This window comes from Lynx rufus, unplaced genomic scaffold, assembly GCF_022079265.1.
Source record: "Lynx rufus isolate CCGP_SWC_20201006 ecotype Redwood Valley unplaced genomic scaffold, mLynRuf1.p SCAF_24, whole genome shotgun sequence".
NCBI classification, from domain to species: Eukaryota; Metazoa; Chordata; class Mammalia; order Carnivora; family Felidae; genus Lynx; species Lynx rufus.
This window is the reverse complement of record NW_025814839.1, coordinates 6,614,041-6,622,488: the sequence shown is the minus strand read 5'-3', so window position 1 is coordinate 6,622,488 and position 8,448 is coordinate 6,614,041.

Here is an 8,448-nt window from a genome sequence, read left to right as displayed (position 1 = left end):
GTGGGGGAGGCGGTCACTGGCCGCCCCCACCCGACGGCACTGAGGGTTCCGGACCGGCCGTGGCCTCTCGGCCCCACAACCCTGGAAGCTTGGGTCGCTTCCATAACAGCAGCCTGGCCCCAATTTCCAGCCGGCAGCCCCCTCCGCGGCCCTGGCCCCTGCCCTCCGCTCCCCTCCCTCCCGTCCCCAGACAAAAACAAAAGACCCATTACGAAGTTATTAGTTTCGTCTCGCATGTCCCGTGGAGGGAGACAACCACCAGCCCCACTCTGACTTGAAATGTTTAACAGATTTGCCCACATCTAATTTCTGTCACTGTGTTTACAGTACCAGGAACCCAGAGAAGCAAGCGGTGCAGGGAAGCAGTAGGGTTGGGGTTGTGGGGGGACAGCGGAGGGGGGCAAAAAATAAATGCCAAACTCCTTCAAAGGGCGACATTCCTCCTTGCGGTTTGCAAACACTTCCTCTTTCCCCAGCCATCCTGTAATCACGCTCCAGCGTTCACCAGAGCACTGTTTACATCCAACACCATTACCGGCAGGGGAGACAGGCGAAATTAAGGCCTCTGGTCTCTGTTCTCTGAGGCCCCATTATCTTTCCCCTTCCCTTTACCCCCTTTCATCAGACGCCTCCCATATATGAAGGGGTAAAAGCCTTTAATGGGATTTTGAAGATCTTAAAAGCCAGGCGGTTTGTTTAAAAAGGAAAATGACCAAGAGTGGAAGTCTAGAGCCTGGGAACCCTGCACCCACGTCTTGGAAAAGAGAACAAACTTTATTCTATTTTTCCCCGTCTGCCAAATCAAGTGTTGGGTTTGGGGTTTGTCTTGGATGGGCCAGGAGACCACACAGAGGTGCCAGTGGACAGCCCCCCGCCCCCTTGCCGGCGATGCTGCGAATTCCCATCCGCCGCGCCCCCCAGGCCTGGCGCCTTCCCTCCACGTTCTCTCCGAGCTATCTCCAAGGCCCCAACGGGCACCGACGTCCCCATCACGGTTAGCCAAGCCGAATGGCGGCCAAGGGGACAAGCAGAAAGAAAGACAAGAGTCAAGGTCAGAGGAATTATTGCGCACTGGCGAACCCCAGGGAGTTTGGCTTTCTTCATTTCCCAAGGCTGGGAAAACCCCAGGCATACACGGCCACAAAGCGTGGTTGGGAGAGAGACCGGGTTTTCCAAAGCACTAGCTCCTTCCACTTGGTGTCCTCTTTCCATCGCCTCGGGCCAATTATGCTTCGCTGTATCAGCGCTGATCCGGCTTGGGATCCAGCCCCAATGCTTGGGGCTCTGCTCGTTGTCTCGGGCAGCCACACCGGGTCGAAGACTGGTTTCTGTCGAGGCATGCTGCGTCGAAGACATCGCTGGGTTTGCGCGACTCTCGCGGCGGAGTATTAGCATGTCCTCCTGCGTCGTCTTACGTTATTTTGCCCCCGGGTGCCATGTTGGGCTATGGAACCATTTCAGAATGGCACACACCATGCTGGGTCTGATCAGGGGTGTTGTTGGGTCGGACTGTGATGTAGCACTGGAGGGTGGTGTTGTGTTGGGACAGCCGTGTAGTGAGACCCTCCGGTGTTGGCCGACTCTCCCAAAGACAAACCCAACCTCTCCTCCCACTGTTGCCACACGGCCCTTCCAACACAGAAGCTATGGGCTGGCGGGAGACGTGAGACAGAACTACGTCCCCTGAAATCCCCAGAGAGACCTCGAGGTCATCAGAGCACAATCACCCAAGCTGACAGCTGGCTGGACACCAAATCCAAATCCTTGGCGCTGTTCTGCAGATGCAGGAGGGTCTTTAATTACCGAATTCTCTGGTTTCCTTCATTGCGACAGCCTCCCCTCTAGATACACGGAGCTCCTCGCCAAATCTCAAGTCCTGCCGCTCCCCTTGTGCGCTTCAGAAACACTTCTTCCAGCTCGCTAGGACGTGGGGCGGAGGGGGTCCCGCCCCGAGAGCTGGAGACGACAGAACGAGACCTCTCCCTTCTTTTACGAGAACACCGCTCTCGGCCTCGGCAATCACAACAATCCTTGCTGCCTCACTGGAGCGCTCACGACGGGCCAGACGCTGCCCTCGGCACCGTGCGTGCCTCTTCCCCTCGCATCCCCACGACACCTCCCTGGGAGGGAAGGATGATCAGCTCTGTGTGACAGGTCCACGCCTCAGGCCGCTGGCCAAATCTCTTCCGAACAACCACGACGTCCCGGGTACCGCTCTCAGCACCGGAGTTGCAGTCGTGAGCAAAACGGATGGAAATCTCCACTAGCCGACACACATCCCGATCTAGGGAACGGGGACACTGAGTCTCAGAGAAGTGGAGACTGTTGCACAAAGCCACCCAGCTGTGAGTGGCGAAGCTCAGACACGGACCCCGAAACCGTCTTAAACCCCAAGCCGTGGTTGTGCCGACTCCGTATACCCTACCTTCAGGAAAGTCATAATTCGCCCTCTCAGGACGCGCTGACTTACCCTGGTTTCCTGGGTTTTGTTTTTGCTTCCGATGTCAACTACCATCTCAGGATGCCTGTTGTCTGGCCATCGTCCGTTTGATGGAAACACAAATACCAGTGTGTAACCTCTGTAGGCTCGCGTGTGTGCATGGCGGGATGGGGTTGTTGAGTCCTGAAAGAGAGGGCTGATGGAAAGGAAGGGGTCGAAGTTCAACGGCTAGCTGGATTACAGCTGGTATCTCTGAGCTCTGAGGGCCATTGCCAGCATGCGAGAAGGAACAAGGGCGAGATCCTGGCTAGTGCAATCCGTTCCCAGGCCAGAGAGGACTGCTGTAATGGAAAATGCAGTCCTTTATTTTTAAACTTAGGGACAGTTTGCATTGGAGGTCAGGGCTTCCCTCCCCTCCCCCCTGGGACTGCAGACGAGTAGGATGGGTTATATAAAGAACAAGGAATCCAAGCTTACACGACACCCGGGTCTAACTTTCCATTGCACCTTTTCCGGAGCCGGGGCTGGTCATTCTGCCTCTCTGAGACTCCATTTCCTCATCAGTTAAATGGAAATGTTCTTAACACCTACGTGTGAGAGCTGTACTAGAGAGTGCTGCGTGAGAATATTATAAAGAGCTTCCCAAGCGTCAGATAATCCACCAGCCTGGCAGGGACCGGCCGTCACATTAGGAACGACAAAACTACAAGCCCGGGAACACTGGCGGGACAGTCAAGGCCTTCACAGTGGAGAAGAAGGTCAAGATAGGAGGGAAAAGAGGAGCGCCTGGGTGGCTCAGTCAGTTAAGTGTCGGACTCTGGATTTCTATTCAGGTCACGATCTCACAGTTCACGAGTTCGAGCCCTGTGTCTGGTTCTGCACCGACAGCTCGGAGCCTGCTTGGGATTCTCTCTCTCTCTTCCCCTCCCCAACTCTCTCTCTCTCTCTCTTTCAAAGCAAAGAAACTTTAAAAACTAATAATAGTAAATTAATTTTAAAAACCTTAAAAAGAAAAAGACAGTAGGGGAAAGAAAATGGAGTTCATGTTGACATAGTTTATTTATCACAAGCCCTGGGGTTTATACGGATAGAGAGGGAAAGAGATTATTCTCTCTAGCTTACTTTATTGTAAGAATACAACACACGATACATGTAACGTGCAAAATATGTGTGAATCAACTGTATTATCAGTAAGACATCTGCTCAACAGTAGGCTACCAGCAGTTAAATTTCTCGGGAATCAAAAGTCATACTCGGACAGGGGCGCCTGGGTGGCGCAGTCGGTTAAGCGTCCGACTTCAGCCAGGTCACGATCTCGCGGTCCGGGAGTTCGAGCCCCGCGTCGGGCTCTGGGCTGATGGCTCAGAGCCTGGAGCCTGTTTCCGGTTCTGTGTCTCCCTCTCTCTCTGCCCCTCCCCCATTCGTGCTCTGTCTCTCTCTGTCCCAAAAATAAATAAACGTTGAAAAAAAAAAATTAAAAAAAAAAAAAAGTCATACTCGGACATTCAACTTCTGAGGTGGGGGGGGAAGGTGGGCACCCCTCACCCCCACGTTGTTCAAGGGCCAGCTGTGTATTACATTTTGGGGTAACCATATTATCCCTGTTTTATGCTGCAATAATTAAGTGGCCAAGGAAGTCAAACCAGACCAAAAAATGGAACCACCGGGATTCGAATTTAGAATGGCCACTCTCCAAAACCCATACCTTCCCCCCATTTTGTCACCTCACTCGCCAGAAGAACTCCCTAAAAGAAACCTTATTCAACTGGATTTACGTTGAAAGGCCGAACCTGTGGTAAGGACCCCTCTCCTCAAAATCAACAGGCCCCGATTCTCAGCCACAGAATTTACAGGAGTCCTTAAATGGAGTTGGTTGTCTCTGTCTGGGTGGCTTCCTAGAGCCAGGCAACGAAAGAAGTGACCCCCTCCTGACCTCCCGTCTCCTCCTGGCTCCTGACCCTTCCCCGCGCACAGAGACGTGTCTGCGTGTCCCACGGCAGTCTGAGGGCACAGGGCACCCCTTGCTGTCCCTAGGCTCTGTCCTCCAGTCCCTCTAGATAAGGGATGACCTTCATGGCATGATAATGCTCCAGTCTGTGTTGTGTAAATTCTGGCTCTGTTCTCCTCTCCTCCATTTATTGAAAAGACTCTCATTCAGCACATCCTGCTTCTCCCAGACCATCTCCAGAACCATAGACCCCTGGCTTCAGCTGTCAAAATGCCACCCCCTTGGCTTAGAAGCTAAGTGATCTTGGGCGGGCCATCCAGTTGTCCCTTCTGCTCAACACGTGCCCCACCCTCCACCCAGCTGCCAAACTCTGCAAGGCATCTTCAAGTTTCCTTGCCTCTGTTTCTAGATCCAAACCTAGCAACCCTACCTCCCAAACATTCCTCATATCCATCCACTTCCATCTGTCCCCGCTGACACCAGCTTTCACGATCTCCATCCCTCTCTGGGATTTGGCCTTACCTCCTTCTAGGCTTCCGTCCTCCAACCCTCCTCCCACTACAGAGAGACCAGACTTTTAAATATGCGAGTCCACTCACCGTGGCCCCCGCTGCCACCCAAATCTCTCAGTGGTTCCCTAGTGCTACGAGGGAATGGGTCAAAGTGGCAAACTAGGTCAGCTCTGCAGTCTGGGTTCCCAGTAGCCTTAGGATCTTGGCCACATGGCCTGACTTCTCATACGTCGGTTTTGCAACCCCTACCTATGGCTCAGTGTCACTGCAAGGATTAAATGACGCAATAAATAACAATTACTTGGAAAAGTGTCTAGTGAGAAGCAAGGACTTACTAAATACTACCTAGCTATCATTTTCACCATGATTACTATTGTTACTGTTTGAATAAAATCCAAAGTCCCTAGCGTGGGATCCCGGGGCTGGCAAGATGTATTTCTCACCTACCTATTCAACCTCGCCTCGCCACTGACGTTCTATGCAACACCCGGGCCGAACGCCCACGGTCTCTGAATTCAGATCGGGGCACTGATTTGTGCCTCGAGACGATCGTCGCACTGATGTTCACAATAATAAAAACGTTTAAAGCTAAATGTTCGGCAACTAAAAATGGTCAGGTAAAATCATGGCATAATCAAGAACTGCAAAAACATGTTACATTAGGACCCTAAAGGATATTTGACGTTAGGAGAAAATGCTCATGAGATAACGGTACATGAAAAATGACTTGAAATTGTATTTATCTGCAGCATCATCTCGACCTGAAGGAAATAAATCAACATGTTTAAGAGTGATTATCTCTTACTGTTAGATTACAGGTGATTTTTTTCTTCTTCACGTTCTGCCTATTTTCGAAATTCTATAGAGTCAGCATTGTGCTTTTCGTAACGGGGACTTGGGGAAAGATTGGGAGAAACAGAAGGCAAACAGACAGAAAAACCAGCCTCTTTCTTGTTTCAAATTTAGTTAATTTCTAGTTAATTTCATCCAAACCTACTCCCCATCCACACATACATACAACTGCCCCCCTTCTCCCTCTCTCCTCTGTCCATAAAAATATTTCACTTCTGGTCTTAAACAACTGAGCTGAAAACTTGAAGAAAAACCAATTCCCCTCCACGAGCTAAATTAATTTGTCAGGCTCCCTGTCCTAGGATAAAAGAAATCTTAACGCGAGGGGGGAAAAAATTACAATCTGCTCCATTTTAGAATAAAATCCAAAACAGATTCAGTCGCAGGGGGCAAACGCATGTTACGTTCAGAAAACCAGAGGGAAACAAGCCACGTTAATCCCAGAATTTGGGAGTGTGGTCCCTTTTTTCTAGAAATGATTACATGGTCAACATCTTCCAGGAGCCCAGACACCCCTCACTGTGTTGTTTGGTGAGATGGTTGGATGTGTGTGTGTGTGTGTGTGTGTGTGTGTGTGTGTGTGTGTGTGTAGCAGAGAAAAAGAAGAACTAAAAAGGGCCAAGTACGTTCACAATTTTGTCTTTTCAAAGCAACTTTGCTAACTCTCTGTTCTACTACGTTATGATTTCCTCCCAACCTGCTTCCTCGGTGGGAACAGTAGGTTCCCATGCCAACTGGAATAGGGAAGGGGGGGGAGGTTTGAGAGCCACCTGATGGTTTGTCAAATACGCACTCCAGGACCTCATTCTTTTTAAAATGTTTTTAAATGAAAAAGCTTTGCCACTTAGAAAGAGGAACAAATATTTTCACAGAGAGGCAGAGAACCTCATACGGAAGAATGCAGGGTAACATCGCCAGTGTATCATTATGAATCCCTAATGAATGAAAATATTATTCACATTTTCCTGTGATTTTATGCTTGGATAGGAAGCATTTCGAGAGGAGAAAATGAAAGAGGCGCGCGCTGTGGCTGGCATTGTTACTTTGACGTTACAAATAAGTGTATTTATGACGGTATTATACAGTTCATATATTTCCCTCTAATAGTGCCAATAAAAGATGGCATCTTCCCAGCATCTGTTCTCTGCTTATGTTTTACGTCTTACTTTTCTCAAGGGTCTGTGTGCTCTTAAGCAAAAGAGCTAATTTTTCACAGTGTTACAAGGGACGAGAGGTTGGCTCTCTTTCTGCCTCTCGATTGCTATTTTCCTACTAATCCCCACAGAGGCAAAATGTTATTCTTTTTCCTTAAAGGGAAATGTTACACACATGCACACGTTACTAATAGCTCACATTTTTCCAGAGTTCTTAACCAGGACCCGGGTTTGGCACAGAGCAGTGCAACTTCCCTTCATGGCAGGTTGACAAAGCCGGTATTCTGTGCCCATCGGTGGGATCAAGGGACTGAGATCCTTAGAGAGTAACAAAGACGCTCAGATGATCCAGAACTCTGGTCCCTCAAAGCCAGTGCCCAGAAAATAACTCCTGAGCCGTGTGACCTTGTGTAAGTAACTTAACCCACCTGAATATCCGTTTTCTCATCTATAAAAGGGAAGATCGTAGTTCCGTACCACCCCTTAAGAAGTAGGATTCATTCGTGTAAATAATATTTTCGTTACAATTCATTAACTAATTAGTAAATAATATTTACTAATGCCTTGTCAGGTGGCTGGCAAGACGCTAGGCGCTGAGGGAACAGCCACGAGAATGACACGGGGCGCGCACTCACGGAGCACGCCGTCTGGTGCAAGGGGTCGGCACACAAACAGATCGGTACAACGGACTGTGGTTTGTTCTTTGACGTCGGTCACGTACGGTAGGCTTCAGATCCTGACCATCACCTGACCAACAGACAAAATAATTTCAGAGTGATCTAGACAAGATCCCACCATAAATACTCCCCTCCGACGCAGAGCAAAACAAAGAACTTGCAGAAATCCGCAGAGCTCCTGCCAGGCCGTTCCAGGCATAAATGGTGGATACAGGAATCGAACCCGCTTTTGGACTACCGCAGCAAATGATCGAAGATGATCACGGCAACCAGTTACTACTTGTGTTGATCGATACCTTTGTTTATTATAAATACGCACCTGCGGTCTATGCCCCAATCAGCAAAAGCGAGATGTGGGGAAGCCTTGCTAAATGACAGACGGCCAGAAAGGAAAACATGTATTTTTGAAAGGTGTATTTATTCATTTTAAGGGAAAGAGAGACACAGAGAGAGGGTGAAGCGTAGAGAGAGCGGGAGAGAGAGAGAATCCCAAGCAGGGTTCGCGCGGTCGGGTGCGGAGCCCAAACCACAGTTCGATCTCACGAACGGTGAGATCACGGCCCGAGCCGTGATCAGGAGTTGGGAGCTTAATCGACTGAGCCACCCAGCTGCCCCAGAAAAATGTACTTTGAAGCACTCCGCAAGACGGTACTCTTCAAGATATCCTCAGATCCTGTCTGCCTTCAAGAGTCCGTGACTCCGCGAGGTCCTTAAAAGCAGAGTTTCTCAAGCTGGCCACTATCGCGGTTCTCGGGCCAGATGATTCTGTGTTGTGGGGGCTGTGCTGCGCCTTGCAGAATGTTTAGAAGCATCCGCGACCAGTATCTACTAGACGCCAGAAACATAGACCCCTCCCGCCATCACG